General features: G+C 40.8%; 1 long non-coding RNA gene across 1 annotated transcript; it reads right to left on the minus strand.

Annotated features, from left to right (window-relative positions):
• Nucleotides 1–3,668: 3,668 nt before the first annotated feature.
• LOC131828058 (uncharacterized) lies at nucleotides 3,669–7,933 on the minus strand. Its single transcript, XR_009352209.1, has 3 exons — nucleotides 7,843–7,933; nucleotides 5,358–5,458; nucleotides 3,669–4,258 (listed from the first exon to the last, which is right to left on the minus strand). It is a non-coding gene; the product is annotated as an uncharacterized LOC131828058 (long non-coding RNA).
• Between the last annotated feature and the right edge of the window lie 8,262 nt (nucleotides 7,934–16,195).

The raw sequence follows: 16,195 nt of genomic DNA on the forward strand, positions 1-16,195 counted from the left end.
TAAAAAGATATATAGGTATGTCTTTTTAACTCTTTAAACCAATTGATCAATCAGGATAATAAAAGATCAAACACTTAGATTCAAATCCAAAGGATATATTAACATTGTCTTAGAGAGGTGTGGTATACTTTTAAAATATGTCTGCAAATTATGCCTCTCATTGACAACTCCCATTGAACCTAGCCCAGCCTTAGTGCCTGGAAGACCAGCAGAGTTTGACAGAAATGGTACTGTGGGACTTCTAAGTCTGCATCATCAAAGCCAAGAGGTTTTCACCTGGGTTCTCTGCAGTGTTCACACTGAAGCCCTAAGTCTCTGTGTGTTAAGTTCCACCACCTGGAGGCCACCATTCTGTGAAGAAGGCCAAGCCAGCCTGCATGGCTAGACCAGAGACAAGGCTCTGAGACTGGATATAGAGAAATAGGGACATGAGTATGGGCCCCAACTTGCCAGCCTTCCACTGTGCGAGCTCCAGCTACTGTCTGATGACAGCCATCTGGTCAACCCGGAGGCAGTCAGCCAGCTGAGCCTGCCTCAATTCCTGCCCCTTGGAAGCAGTGATGATAGTTGTTAGACAGTCACGTCTGGGAACGGCTTCTTACACAGCCATACTTAATCGATACAGGAGGAAAGGGAAGGTTTTCAACATGAATCCCAACTGCTGTACTTAGAAAGTATTTTCTAGTACAAGCTTCTTTCTCTTCTTCTATTTGAACAGTTATTTCTCAAAGTAGTTAACATTTCTCGTACACTTACGTAATACTGGGCCTCTCTATTCATACTTTCTATCTAAGATTATTTATAGATAGAGAACTCCAGTGTTCTTACATTCCAGGAAGAGACAGAGTTAAAGGAGGAAGCAGTCATCATAGTTTGAGCTGACATGTAGAAGTTAGGATCCCTGTGGGGGCAGGACATAGAACACCAGAAACATTCTTCCCTCCACTTTTAGCAGCTATAGAACAGGAACCCAAATCAATGTTCTGTAAACGTTACACAACTTAAATAGCCAAACTTCATTCATCCACAGGGAAAGCTTTCATTCTGCTTCTGCTTTTCCAGAGGAAAACTCACTGTTAAATTGTCTGGGCCAGAACAATCATGAGTTACTACCTAGATAGTTCCATATAGCTAAAACTATTCCATCTCTTTATGTGACTAGCCTGTGGCTTACATTGCAACAAATGAATCAGCTGACCCGTGGCATTCTAACAGAAACCCTATGGGCTTTGGAAATGGGATCCAATTGACAAAGACATAGGACCCTCTGAACATTATCCCAGAAAAGGCTTAGTGATATCTAATGAAATAAAAGAGAAATGATTCACTAAGACCTCAAGAATCCCAAGAACAACATAGTAAAACTATGGAGAGACCCATGGCATCACTCCCTCTTTAGAGCAAGAAACTACAGTACTGTGAGTTTATTACTTGTTCCTACAACATACTGAGACCGGGTCAACTCTTGTGATGGTAAGAAAAGGGGTCACCCCAGTGGCTTGCTGTGAAAGGTATCTGTTCAGCAAAACCCTCTTTTCAAGGGTCTGGGCTGGAGGGTGAAAAGGAAAGTACATACTACGAAAAAATGAAAAGCATATTCAAAGTCAAGCCTGAACAAAGTACCCTAACAAGTTGAGAAGCACCAGAGCAGAGAGGAGAGAGCGTGGGTAGAAGGCAGGCTTGGTGTTTGCTCCAACACTCATCCTGTGCCATTTTCAACTCCGGATCCTGGATTTCATACCGTAACTTATCAAATCAGGGTTTCTGGATGCAGGACCCTGGGACCATGAAGAAGATAGAATAATCTAGGCGGGAAAGAATATGGAAGAAGGAACCCTACACGTGGATGAAAAGATTTCAGAAAAAGACACAGATGATCAAGATAAACCAAACAGACCAAACTCAGGCCAGTTCTGACCTTAAGGCACTATGAAGTAATTTATTTGAAACATCTGAAAGATCATAAAGAATAAAAGCTAACCCATGTGCCCACAGAGCAATGTAGGCCTCATCCCTTAGTGCCTAAATGACTTCCTAGAACAAATCAGATAATGAAAATTCATTGAGAACTGGATATATCTGTGCATAGATCTGGTATGACTACTAGGAAATGGCTCTAGATCTAGGTGATTATATACTATAAGACCTTTAAAAATCATGTATTTGGTTATGCTGACACCAGAAATCTTGTTTTAAGAAAATAATGAATGGCCAGTAAAGACAAGATGAGGAATAACAAGTGTTGGTGAGGATGTGGGGGAAAGGGGACCCTCATGTGCTCTTGGTCAAAAGGTACATAGGGGCGGCCACTGTGAAGAACAGTATGGAGGTTCTTCAAAAAATTAAAAATAGCACTACTATACGATCCAGTAATTCCGCTACTGGATATTTACCAAAAGAATATGAAAACACTAATTCAGGAAGATACATGCATCCCTATGTTTACTGGCAGCATTATTACAATTGTCAAGGAATAGAGCAACCTAAGTGCTAGATGAATGGGTAAAGAAGATGTGGTATGCATATACAATGGAATATTACTCAGCCATAGAAAAGAATGAAACCCGCCATTTGCAACAACATGGCTAGACATAGAGGGTATTATATGCTAAGTGAAATCAGTCAGAGAAAGACGAACACGATGTGATTTCACATACATGCCGAATCTAAAACAAAACCGAAAGAACAAACTCAAGAAGAGAAACAGACTCATAAATACAGAGAACCAACAAACTGCCCAAAACAGGGAGAAAGTAAGGTGAGTAAATGGGTGACGGGGATGGGGAAATAGAGGCTTCCAGTAAGGGAATGAATAAGTCATGGGGATGGAAGGTAGAGCTCAGGGACTATAGTCAGTGATAATATATATCACTGACTATAGTCAGTGATGATATTTCAATAATGTTGTATGGTGGCGGATGGCGAGAATTTACCCTGAAGTGCAGAGTTGTGATTGCTATGCTTTACACCTGAAACTAATGTAACATTGTGTGTCAACGATACCTCAATTAAAAATTTTTTTTAATGATAAAGAAACCGATCAACGGAATGGTTCATGGCACTTGGTTAATGAGTGTTTTAAATAACTGTTTTTTGCACTATTGTTGCTCTTTAGATCTTCTGTGTGTATTTAAAACATTTCCAATAAATATTGCTTTAAGTCCCTTTGGCAAAAACTTAAAGAACAACTATCTCCCATCTTACCTACTCATTGAAATGGTCCTTTAATAGACACAATGGCTTTTTTTTTAATTGCTAACAGACTTTATTTTATATGGTTTATAAAACAAGACAGTATATCTTCAAAAAGAATGAGGGGAGAGGATTCTTGTTTGGACTTTGCAAGGACGCTGTTTGATAATGAATATCCAATTGGAATGTACAATGAAAGAAAAATATATAAATCCTAAAGGATAAGATATCTCAGCAATTAATCAATTCAGCTCCAAATAGTCAGTGTGTTATCAATTAGCTGTACAGTATTCCATAAAAGATCATCAGGCATCTTCCAGTTAATGATTAATTAAAAATGTAAAAATCATTTTAAGTATTTTTTATTTCCTCCACTCTATAGATATCTTTTTATTCTAAAACATATAAATCTGATACTTAATTCTAAGATGAATCACAAATTTGTTTTTAAAGATTTTATTTATTTATTTGACAGACAGAGATCACAAGTCATGAGAGAGGCAGGCAGAGAGAGAGGAGGAAGCAGGCTCCCTGCTGAGCAGAGAGTCTGATGCGGGGCTCAATCCCAAGACCCTGGGATCATGACCTGAGCCGAAGGCAGAGGCTTTAACCCACTGAGCCACCCAGGTGCCCCCAATTTTTTTTTTTTAATAATGGAGAGAGGCGACTCTGGTTGCTGAAGTTCTGTTTGCCGGGTGCTCTTAGCAACCCTCCTCTTTTTGTCAGTTTGTTTCTTTCCGGAGGCTCTTTTTCCATTCCTGCACTCCTGTAGGGGGGTGAAGCCACCACGCTCATTTGAAGCCCACCAACCAACAGCCCACTCACGGCCAGCAGGGAAGGAACAGATCCCAGGCCAACTCTCAAAGGGCATCCAGGGACCCAGTGATTGGTTCAGGATGTAGGCGTGACCTAAGCATGGCCAATCCGAGTCCTCCTGCTACCGGTCAGACTCCAGAGAAAAGATAGACTTTCTTCCCCTCGCGTCACAAACGGTGGGAACACCAACTCAAAGCTTGTCAGCAATTTAGAGAAAGGCTGTGTGAAGCAGGAAGAGACTAAATCCGATCTGCAAACAAAAGACAGAGACAAGCTGAGCTGAAAAATGAGAGGAAGAAAGTGATGACAGTTTTGTTTGAACCCCCAGATTTGGCCATGGGAAAAAAGTGAACCTTTCCCTAGACTTCAAAAGGAAGGAGTGGGAGTTTCTGACTCTTGCAATACATAGAACCCCTATAATATAATGTATTGGATTATTTTAAAAATCTCTTTTGTTCTTTTTTTTTTTTTTTTTTTTTTTTTAAGTAGGTGCCATGCCCAACATGGGGCTTGAACTCACCATCCTGAGATCAACAGTGGCATGCTCTACTGACTGAGCCAGCTGGGCACCCCAGATTCTTTTAATATTTCTTTAATACCATCAGTCCCACTGGCTACAAAACTGATACACTTCATGATTCCAATTTTGTAAAATGAGGATGTATATAATAATTCAGGTTACAACAGACCATCAGGTCTGTTGTAACAGATCAATTCAGGATACAATAGACCATCTATTTCGCACCAGGCAATGTACCTGTGTGCAAAGAGATAGAGATAAAGGGGAATGTGCCATAAAGCCAGCAAGCCAGGCAGGATGGATCTCCACAAAGTTCACAGCAGGTCCCTAAGGATAGTTTTCAGAGCTTCTAGATAAAGAAGTGATTTCCATCTCTTGGTATACTTATCTTTCATTTTCAAATCATCCACAATAAAGTATATTACATTTGAAATCAGAAAAAAAAATGTCCTTGAAAAAGACTCTACTCCATTTATCAAACTAACAAGGCTATTTCTCATTAATTGTTGTTTTAATATTAATTAAGAGCATTTATATAATGTTGTTGAAAATCAAACTAAAATATATTATCTGTCATAGTATTTCATTTTGTGTGTCTAATAGCTGTTTCTTCCTATTAATCTCCCCAGTGTATTTGCATATCTCTTTTTTAAATTCCCTCACAAAAAACCTCCCTGAGTACTAAGTAGGAAATTATTCTGACCCTGAAATAAAACAATGGGAGTTCTTTAGATGAGAAAATCCCTTTGGACTGAATTTAAACAATAGCTGAAAGTTTGTTGCTTGTTGACTTCAACTCTCCCAAGAATGAGAGTCATTTGCCTCTTACCATGTGACTCATGGTTCTTTTCATCTTGGATCTTAAATGGGGAAAAAAATCACCAATATCCCTTTCCATCAGTTTGAACCAAATGAGAAAAGAAATTTCATCTGGAAGAAACAAACCAAAATGAGGAACTGAATTTACATAATGTTTTTAGTTTTAGTTTCAAGTAACTCCTTATGGGAAACTCTGACCCTTTTAGCCTGGAAGCGTCACTTCGTAGCCCAGTCCCCTTGGCCCAGCCCTCACCCCTGCACCAGACACAACCGTAGGTGCAGGAAGTAGACCAAGATGGAGTGTTTGCAATATCAAAGCAAAGAAAGGGGGATCCAATGAGGTTGGGTCCTTAAAAGCCGGGGATCTGGGGTTCTTGTTGAAGTTGTCCTTTTGATTGTGTGACCCTGTACAAGTTGCTTCATCTCTGTCAGCCCCAATGTCCTCAACAATTCAGGGATAATAACACTAAGTACCAAAGATGTATGTTAAGCTGAGATGAAGTGTTCATGTGCCCAGCCCAGCGCCTAACACATGGTAAGGGCTACATGATTGTTCGCTATCATTATTAGTCAAGGACTTTCGCAAACAGTGTTCACTGTCCTCTGTCAACCTTCTCTGACACTCCCCGCTCCTCTTGTCCCCAAATAGAGCCAATCACCCCCACCTCCACCTCCATTCATTGTAGGAGGCACTTGGCAAGACTTTACGGCACTTAGTGCCTTCACGCATGCCTCCCTCCACTCTAGCATCAGCCCCGAAGTTAATAATAATATAAGTAATAATATAAGCCTGCGTCTTATTTATCTTTGTGTGACCAATGCCCAACATCTAGTAGACATCCCACAATCTTTAAAAGAATGAGTGATTGCATGCCTGGCGCTCTAACAGATCAGGAATTTGAGGCTCAGCAGTCATTAAGTGGCTTCGGCAAGACCCCAAGCTGGTAAGTGCTTGAGTCTGGCTCTTTCGTTTCAAGGGCCTAAGAGACAAGAGTAATACATGACAGTTTAATGTTTTGGGGAAATAGACAAGCTTGACCAGAAAGGGAACAAGATAAAGGAGCTTTTAGGGAAAAAAAAAAAATTTTTTTTTTGATCAAACATATGTGACAATCACATGGTTCATTTGTAAGAAATGAAGACCTTGTCTAGACACGCACAAACCAGGCTTAAAACAAAGAAATGCAACTCCACTCGGTCAAACAAGTGATTACTTTGGAAATGATTCATCTCATTCCAGGGAACAATAAGCAGCTAATTGTAGAATCTTAGTTGGCGTGTTTTTAAGTAGTTGGCGTGTTTTTAAGACCTCCTCAATCCTGTGGTTGGGGGATGTTGTCATTGCGTTCATCGGAATCATTGTTTTAAAACTCAGTGATTTTGAACTGGAGAGTGTGTTCTTTGGCAAATGTTCGAATGCAAAAATAGAACCACAAAGGACAGTGATCGTTGTCACTCCTAAACACCTGGATATTGTACTAAAGTTTCAGTGACTTCTTTATAAGATTGAATCTCATCCATTTCTTTCTTTTTTTTAAGCAGATAAGCTTGTGCTTTGAAAGTCAGTCTTTTTGTCTCTGTTGCCTTTGTTGTGCAAGAATAAAAAGTTTTTAAACCCTTCTTGAAGACCAAAATCTACTCTTTTTTCTTTTTGCACGTTTGGTGTTAAAGAAAAGCAGAAACAATCACTTCTGCCCTGTTACCTTTGCCCCAACTCTCTTTTTGTCTGGTTTGGTGATCAGGCTGTTCCAAAGCAAATGTAGAGCCCTAGTGTAAACACACCACGTAAAGTCTGAGTGGAGGCCAACGCTGGCCTGACCAAGAGAGCTGTGGTCACTTACATGAGCTCCACAAGGCTGTCTCTTCATGGAGTTTAGTCCATGAACATGGACTGATCTGAAATTATAAAACTATAAAAGAATGACCCAAGTCAGCATGGCATTGCCTGCCCGAATTTTTTGGAGCAAACTTTCCTGTTAAACTGCTAATGAAAGAAAGAAAAAAAATATACATGTTTCTATTATTTTGAAACCATGGAAAACATTAAAAGATTTAGAAAATTTTTCTGCAAAACTTTTTCAGTTAAAAAAGGAAATCCCGGCCACAGTTTGAAATCTCCCACATGTACTTTTTAGCTGAATAGCATAACAAATGCATTTGTTGTAACGTTCTCAGTCACAAAAAGCCAAAATGATTTTTACTCCAAATCAGGGAAGAAGAGAACCTGGGTGGCTCAGTCGCTTAAAGCGTCTGCCTTCAGCTCAGGTCATGTGGAGTCCCAGGATCGAGCCCCACATCGGGCTACCTCAGCAGAGAGCCTACTTCTCCCCCGCCTCTCATCCTGCTCATGCTCGTGCTTTCTCTCTCTTTCACTCTCTCTCTCTCTCAAATAAATAAATAAAATCTTTTAAAAAATTAAAAAGACATGTGTCAGGGAAGAAGTTAGCCTGACAGCCACCAAGCGATAAAGTTACAAATTTACTGTTTGACTTTACCTTAAAATGTTTTCATGTTCTCTAGAAAAGGAGGTACAAACCATGAAACTTTTTCAAGCACTGGATACCTCTTCTGTTTTCAGCAACTTGTGAAAAGCAGGCCAAAACTTAAAAAACGGAAATGCCCATCAACGTTAACAGCGCACACAGGAAGTTACATTTTCTGTGCTTAAAGTCGTCACAGAGTCAAGCATCCTTCTTATCCCGGAAAGGGCTGAAGCTGTATCTGGAAGTATGTTGTACGTCCCCCAGGGCTAACGCTTTATCAGTTTCGCAACCGTCTGAAAATTCAAAAGAGCAAGTTCTCACCCTTTTATGTGGTCTTTCATTACATGGTTTGCTCATTTTTATTTTATTTTATTTTTTTAAGAGAGGCCAGTGGCTTTCTCATGTTGTAAGCAAATGGATCAATAGGATTCAGCAAGAAAGAGAGCCAAAAGCCAAATTTGCAAAGGTTTACCGCTGGGATGCCAGAAAAATGTTTTTTGCTGAATTCCTTGCGAGCCATTTCCCTGGCCTGATCAGGCACCTGAGGGGAAAAAATTGGCATTTTGCACAATTGCAAAGATCAAGTACGGTGCTTATGAAGTCCCCATTCCAGCCAGTGGGGGTGGTGTCCACAAAGAAGTCCGCAGTAGCAAATGCCCTGGACAAAACCCAGTATCCTTATCATAGTCTGTCTTTCTCCATACTTTGCTCTGCGCTGGTAGCTAGCAGCCGCTTTAGAGAAACCAAATCCGCTCCCTCTACCGGGGCCATTATGTCAAAGTCAGGTCTATCAGCAATAGACTGGAAGAGGTCCAGTCGTTGCTACGGAAGGTGGTGTTAGAGCCTGCAAAGGGTTTTATAGTTAAATCCAAAGAGATTTTCACCGAGGTCTGTGTTGTTGTTGTTGTTGTTTTTACTTATGGGAATTTTATGTTATTTTTATATTTTTCTAAAGATTTTATTTATTTATTTCACACAGAGAGAGAGAGAGAACATAAGCCAGGGAGAGAGGCAGAGGGAGAAGAAGACTCCCCGTTGAGCAGTGAGACCACCATGGACCTCGACCCCAGGACCCTGGGATCATGACCCAAGCCAGAAGCAGATCCTTAACCAACTGAGCCACCCAGGCATCCCTGCTTATGGGAATTTTAATGCCTCAATTCGTTCCGACTCTTGACCCTTCTACCATTTTTTAAAATGACAATCCAAAAAATTACATCGTGTTTTTAAGATACTCAAGAGATTTTTTCAAATCTTCCAAGGCTGTCCTACATGATCATGAAGACACTGGAAGTTTTTTGGTTTTATTTTTGTTTGGGGCTTTTACAAAAAGATTTATTTTTATTTATTTATTTAAGGGGAGCAAGAGCAAGAAAGTGTGAGAGAGAGAAAGAGTACCTGCGAGGGGAGTGGCAGAGAGAGAGGGAGAAGCAGGCTCCCCTCTGAGCAGGAAGCCCCATACAGGACTCAATCTCAGGACCCTGGGATTATGAACTGAGCCAAAGGCAGACACTTAACCGACAGAGCCACCCAGGAGCCCTGCTTTTATTTTTGTTTGTGGTTTTTAATGGGGAGTTTGAATGTAGTATTCAGTGACTTGAGGCTGTTACTTAGAACCCACAAAAACACAAGGGGAATCTGGAGGTTTGAGATGGCTGACATGAGGAAGATTTCATTTACTTTCCTTCAATATTGGTAAGATATTTCATAGACCAAGAATTCTTCTTTGCTTTTCTAGAACTCTTGGTAGATACATGTTTCGAGTTCAGCCATTTCTTTTTAACCTCAGGATGATGTATCAGGTGACACTTTCAACATCTGGCCCAAAGGGGAAGACACTTGCTCAGCCATTGCACTGAGTTCAGCAGTACAAAAAACTACTTGATCATTGATATATATTTTTTTTCCTTTTGAACCACTGGTGCAAGAGGGGTTTTATTTAGGAACCAGACATCATTTTTGTCAAAGTCACTATCTCGGAGCATTTGCGTAGAAGGACCTGTCAGTTCAAAATGCAGAGGGCTCTTTGCTTATATGATGTTTCCCGAATTCACATCGAGCTCTTTCTGCCATTTCATTTTATTTTGACAGGTCGGGCTGGTCCTACCGAAGGACTGTATGTATACTGGCTCATAAAGCCAATGAGACTTTTGTGAGGGTAGAGCAGGGGTTGGCGAACTATGGTTAGTCCCCTGTTGTTGTACAGCCTGGGAGCTAAGAAGAGTTTCACGTTTTTAAATAATTGGAAAGAAACACAAGAAGAATAACTTTTCATGACCTGTGAAAGTTATATGAAATTTAAATTCGTTATCCATAAGTGAAGGTTTACTGGAACATGGCCATGTTCATTCATTTATAAGTCGCCTGTGACTACTTTCGAAACAAAAGTACAGAGCTGACTCGTTGCTCACAAAAGCCTAAAATATTTACTACCTGGCCCTTTACAGGAAAAGTTGGCTAATCCCTGATGAAAAGAATAAATACAGTTGTTGAATGGCTCTTTTAGACATCAGAGGTTTTCAGGGTTTTGGCTGACGGGTTTTGAAACGTGCAGTTTGGAATGGCTTAGCTTTCGATATGAGTAAGAGTGAAAAGCTTTAGTACATTGAACTGTTACACAGATGATAGAATGAATAAACTCTGAAAAGGCCTTTAGAATCATCTGTTGTCAAAAATACGCCATCTTTTTTTTTTTTTTAAGATTTTATTTATTTATTTGGCAGACAGAGATCACAAGTAGGCAGAGAGGCAGGCAGAGAGAGAGGAGAAAGCAGGCTCCCTGCTGAGAAGAGAGCCCGATGCGGGACTCGATCCCAGGACCCTGAGATCGTGACCTGAGCCAAAGGCAGAGGCTTTAACCCACTGAGCCACCCAGGCACCCCATCTGTTTTTTGTTTGTTTGTTTGTTTGTTTGTTTGTTTTGTCTCCTGGAACCAAATTCGCTGGACACACCACGGTCTTTCCCTACGGCCCCGGGACTGTCAGGATGTGAGCTGGGATCTGTGGTAGGGTGGAGTTGAACATGCAAGTGTCCTATCCATCAGGGGCATCACTTCCTGGTGACCATGGGCTGCATGTCTCCTGATTCTGAAATTTGCTTCCTTGAAAAACATCCTGAAGCCAACTTGATTTTTGGCCCTTTGTCTCTTTTGCATGGACGGAGTGAAGTATGGGCAGCTCGGTGATCTCCCAGATAACGTGATAGAAAGCTGCCTTCCAGCCGGTTGAATTAGCAAGTTTAAGTCCAAGGTAGGCTCCTTCCCCACCTGGCTTTGCCCACCAGTACCCACCTCAAAAAATACCTTCTTCACTGTTATTCTTAGCATAGTTTGACTTGTCTGCATCACACAAGATAATGTTTCTTATTTTTTTTAAAGATTTTATTTATTTTGAGAAAGAGAGAGAGAGAGCAATGAGTAGGGGAGAGGGATAGAAGGAGAAACAGACTCTCCACCGAGCAGGGACCCTGACGTCAGACTTGATCCCAGGACCCTGGGATCATGACCTGAGCTGAAGGCAGATGCTTAACCGACTGAGCCAACAAGGCACCCCCAGAAGGTGATGTTCCTCTAATCTGGATATCCCCCAGGGCTCAGCAACCTGTGGACATATATGAGGGCACTTTTACAACATTAACCCAAATTTCCTATTCTTGTTTCTGCTCACAAATCCCTCTGCTCCTCTCCCTGCATTACCCACAACCACCTGCCATGAGTTTGGGGGTTCCCATGGATGCCCCCATGCGTTCCAGGACCAAATTGTCAGTGCCTACACGCAGGGCCATGTGCCTCACTCTGTTTCTCGTGTGTGGGAGCTCAGAACTGCCCCTGTGAAGGGTAACCACTGTGGGCACTTCCCTCCCACCACACGCCTCCTAACCTTGGGCTCCCCAAACGGCTAATTCTCCGTGTATCAGAGCAGGGCAGCAGTCCTCACAGAAAGGGGAGAAATATCTTCCCCAAAGGCATGGTTCTCTGCTGCCAGTCATCCCAGACTTCTGCTTGTGTTTAGAACTCTCCAAATTCCCACAGAAACAGCTTATTCAGTTGTCACTGCTTTGAAGATTGGTGTGTTTTACAGATTGATAAAGGCAGTGCACAATCATGAGCCCAGTGGCACCTGCTGGGGAGTTCCGGGACCCACAACCAGGTCGAACTCCAAAGCTTTGCAAGTCCTATTGCTTTTCCAGCCTGGGGTTCACAGCCAAGTTCAGATTTTCTTCCACCTTTCTAACCTGTTAGACCGTCTCTTACTTATCTCCGACCCTAAATATTTTGAAAAAGTAAGGCAGCCAACATCTCGTTTCTAATCTCTTGCAGAAGTACATATGTAGTATGAACCTATAATGCTTTAATTGCCTAATTATTTCAAATCTCCAAGGAAAATGTTATTGCTCTGCTTAGTTGAATTCTTCCAAAGTTTTATAAAATGTGGGAAGCTCTGCAATTTTGATCAACACAGCAGAGCTATGATGTGAATTCTTAGAAAGATAATACTGAAAAAGAGAGAAAATGGTAGAACAATTCTTATCGCAATAGGAATGCATGAAGTTGTGCATTACATGTTAGCAAGCTTAATCAAGTGCGTATTAATGATATTATACACCATGATTAAGTAGGTTTTATTCTAAGAATTCAGGAATGTTCCAGAGGAAAAATTTGGAACCTCTTTATGTGTGTGTGAATGTGCACGAACAGCATGGAGAAATTCACACTAAAATAATATGGGGGTCACACTAGGGGACAAGATTACAAATTATGTTTACTTCTTCCTTTTCCTTCTCTTTAAAGTCATTGGGGATATAACAAAGAGACGATCTTATTTATAATAGCAAATAATAGAATAGAATAGAATAGAATAGAATAGAATAGAATAGAATAGAATAGAAACGATACAATATAATACAATACAATACAATACCTAGGTGATATTTAACAAGAAATCTGCACTGCTGATGTGAAGAAACTTTACTGGGGTTGCTAAAAGAGGGCTTTAGTAATTGAAAATATCCTACAACAAAAATAAATGCCAGGTCTCTACAAAATATCTATAAATTTAATACAACTTCAATAGAAATTTCAAGAAAATATTTGAAACCTATGAAAACAATTTTTAAACTTATTTGATAGAACAAATATATCACCAAAAATAGTAAAAAATAAATAAATAAATAACAAGGGAAGACTCACTGTCCCACATACTAAAACATGTTTTAAAATCACAGTAATTAACACTACATGCTAATGGCCAAAACTAGGTAGAAAGATTTATAGAACAGAAGACCAGAAACAGATTCACATATAAACAGATTATGATGGTATCATTCAAATCAATGTGAAAATTATCAACAGAGATAGAACAACTTGCTAATAAATTTCAATGGCATTAAAGTTTAAATGTAAAAGATGAAACCACAGATGAACACTGCCTGCCATTTCTTTTCCACACTCAAATTTTCCATGCCAGGGCACCTGGGTGGCTCAGTGGGTTAAGCCTCTGCCTTCAGCTCAGGTCATGGTCTCAGGGTCCTGGAATTGAGGCCCACATCGGGCTCTCTGCTCGGCGGGGAGCCTGCTTCCCCCTCTCTCTCTGCCTGCCTCTCTGCCTACTTGTGATCTCTCTCTCTTTGTCAAATAAATCAATAAAATCTTTTTTTAAAATTTCCATGCCAAATCTGGAAGGTAATACAACATCCAACATATCTATTTACATTGAAAGTAAATTCCATGGGGTGCCTGGGTGGCTTAGTCGGTTAAGCATCTGCCTTCAGCTCAGGTCATAATCCCAGGGTCCTAGGATGGAGCCCCTCACTGGGCTCCCTGCTCAGTGAGGGGAGTCTGCTTCTCCTTCTCCCTCTGCCCCTCCTCCCTGCTTGTGTTCTCTCTCTCTCAAAAAAAGTAAATAAATCTTTTTAAAAAAGAAAGTAAATTCCAAAAACATAACAAAATAAATACTGTGTCATCATCCTTCTCTTGGGAAAAGGATAGTGACTTTTGGAGGAAGAAAAGCATTTTTACTTTTGTGAACCGTCATTACAGACAGAATTTTAGTACTCTAACAAAACATTATGATTTTTAAAAGATATAAAATTTTTAATTGAAGTATAATTAACACACAGTGTTATGTTAGTTTCAGGCATACAGTATAATGATTCAACAATACTGTACATTATTCAGAGCTCATCACTGTAAGCATATTCTTCTAATTTCAGATTTCTGAATTTTCTGGGTTAAGCACAGCAAAAGCTGTTTATTAATATCTAAATATATTCTCTTAAGCATCATTGCTTTTTTTTTTTTCCAAAAAAAAAATCCTACCTATTTTTATGGATCTTCACAGTTTTTTAATTACAGGAGGGGAAAAACCCCATATCCATTGATAGCTAGCTGCCTTAGCTTGATTTCCAACCTAAAACAGGGCTTGGGAACAGGATTCTTGTGAAATGATTGTGAAACAGGTCTCAGAAGCAGGGAGAGAAAGGTGTGGGATGTGGGATGTGGTCATGGTTCCCTGGCTGTTGTCTGGCCCCTTAGGGCAGCTCTCCAGCACAAACCACACACAGATGGGGTCCCTCCCAGAGAAAAGGTGGCTGGTCTTTTGTGTGTCCTGCCACTCAGAGCCACAGGCTGCTGCCATTGGAAGGGGGAGGAAAGAAACCTTAATTCCTCATGTGATATGCCCCCCATCCAGGCCCCCCACCACACACACTTTTCAACCAGAGCCCTAAGAAGAAAGGGGCAGCTGGGGCCCATTGGCAGCCCACACTCAGGGCAGCTGAGAGTGAGGACACAGCCCAGAGAAGAAATGAGGTAGTTCCAGTGTTGCCTCTTGAATTCCATTTGAATTTCAGATGAACAAAGGATAATTCTTTAATATCAGCATGCCCCCCGCAATATTTACACTAAAATATTTGCATTTATATTAATAGATGATATTTTTATTTTACATTTTACAGTTATTACAGTTTATGTTCTATTTATGTATTTTAACTCAAACGTAGCCTCTGCACATCTGAAATCCCACCTTAATTGGGCACCCTGCATTTTTAGCTGCTTCGTTTGGCAACCCAGGATGGGTCCCTAACACCATCCACTTTAATAGTTCCCAGGTGCCAGGCTCTTGTATGGAAATTACTTCATTTAGACCTCAGAACAACCCTGTAAGAGTAGTAGTACCTTCCTTTTACTACAAATGAGTGGAAGGTCACACAGAGGTGACTGAAAGAAGCAGGACATGGGCTCAGTGTGAGCCCTGGGCCAGGGCACATACAGCTTCTGCAATCCACGCCGAGTGGGACCCCTTAAATCTCTCCTCCATCACACTAGCTCCTCACCCAGAGGCTCCCCAAGGGGAAAAACCCCAAATAGAAAATTACCTATGTGAATCCTAAAAGCACTGGGAAAAATCCCCACTCACCCTTTCCCTCCCGCCAGGCATCTCACACAGTCAAATGCTCTCTGCTCTCGCAGGAAGAGCTCTTTTCCTACTTAAGGCAACATGGCTTAGAACCAAGAGAGATAAGCAAACCAAAAATCCTAGGCTTGAATTGGAAACCTCCTAAACCCCTGACCCAGCAGGTCCACTTCCCCTTAAAGAAAAAAGAGCCTTCCCTAATGGTAAGCCCCAGCCTCACGGACAAGCTTTGTACTAACAGATGAACAAGGACATACCTAAATGAAAGGCTTATAACAGGAAAGGAGCTAAAAAATCAGAAGAAAATCCCAACCCTTGGATTAGGATTCATAGTTAGCCTGATTGGGTCTTAAAAGAGTCTTTAGAATTTGTAATAGACTTACTTAGGCTTATACACTTAAGTGTCATAATATATGCTGCTTCTGTCCTTCCAAATGTTGTTAGGGAGGCACGTATCTGAGTTTATGTGTATATATGCAGAGAAAGACGCATGTATACAGACAGACAAGAACAGAAAGCGTGTGCAAAGAGACTGGAATCAATTGAAGTAGAAGTTATCTATGGAGCCATTTAGCTTTTGGACACCAGAATTAACAAATCGTCCAAGTAGCCAACGATAAAGAAATGAATGGCATAGAAAAGTCCTAGTCAAGTGGCACTCCTTCCTCGGTGAAGGAAAAACTTAGCTAATCATAGTATATTTGCCACTAATATTTTAGATTTTTGTTGGCGTTGAAAGGAAGACCCAGAAGAGCAGAAACTCCCATCTGTTTTGTTCCCTGATGAATCCTGAGTGCCTGAGCGGGGCCTGATGTGCAGGAAGCATCCATAAACATTTGTTGAGTGAGTTAAATGTCAGCATACAAATAACCAGAGAACATATGAACAAGTTGGTTCAGAGCTGTAGGCGATGGAGAGCAAAAAGCAATAGCTTGAACTTGGACAACTGCAC

Source organism: Mustela lutreola, chromosome 3, assembly GCF_030435805.1.
Source record: "Mustela lutreola isolate mMusLut2 chromosome 3, mMusLut2.pri, whole genome shotgun sequence".
Taxonomy (NCBI): domain Eukaryota; kingdom Metazoa; phylum Chordata; class Mammalia; order Carnivora; family Mustelidae; genus Mustela; species Mustela lutreola.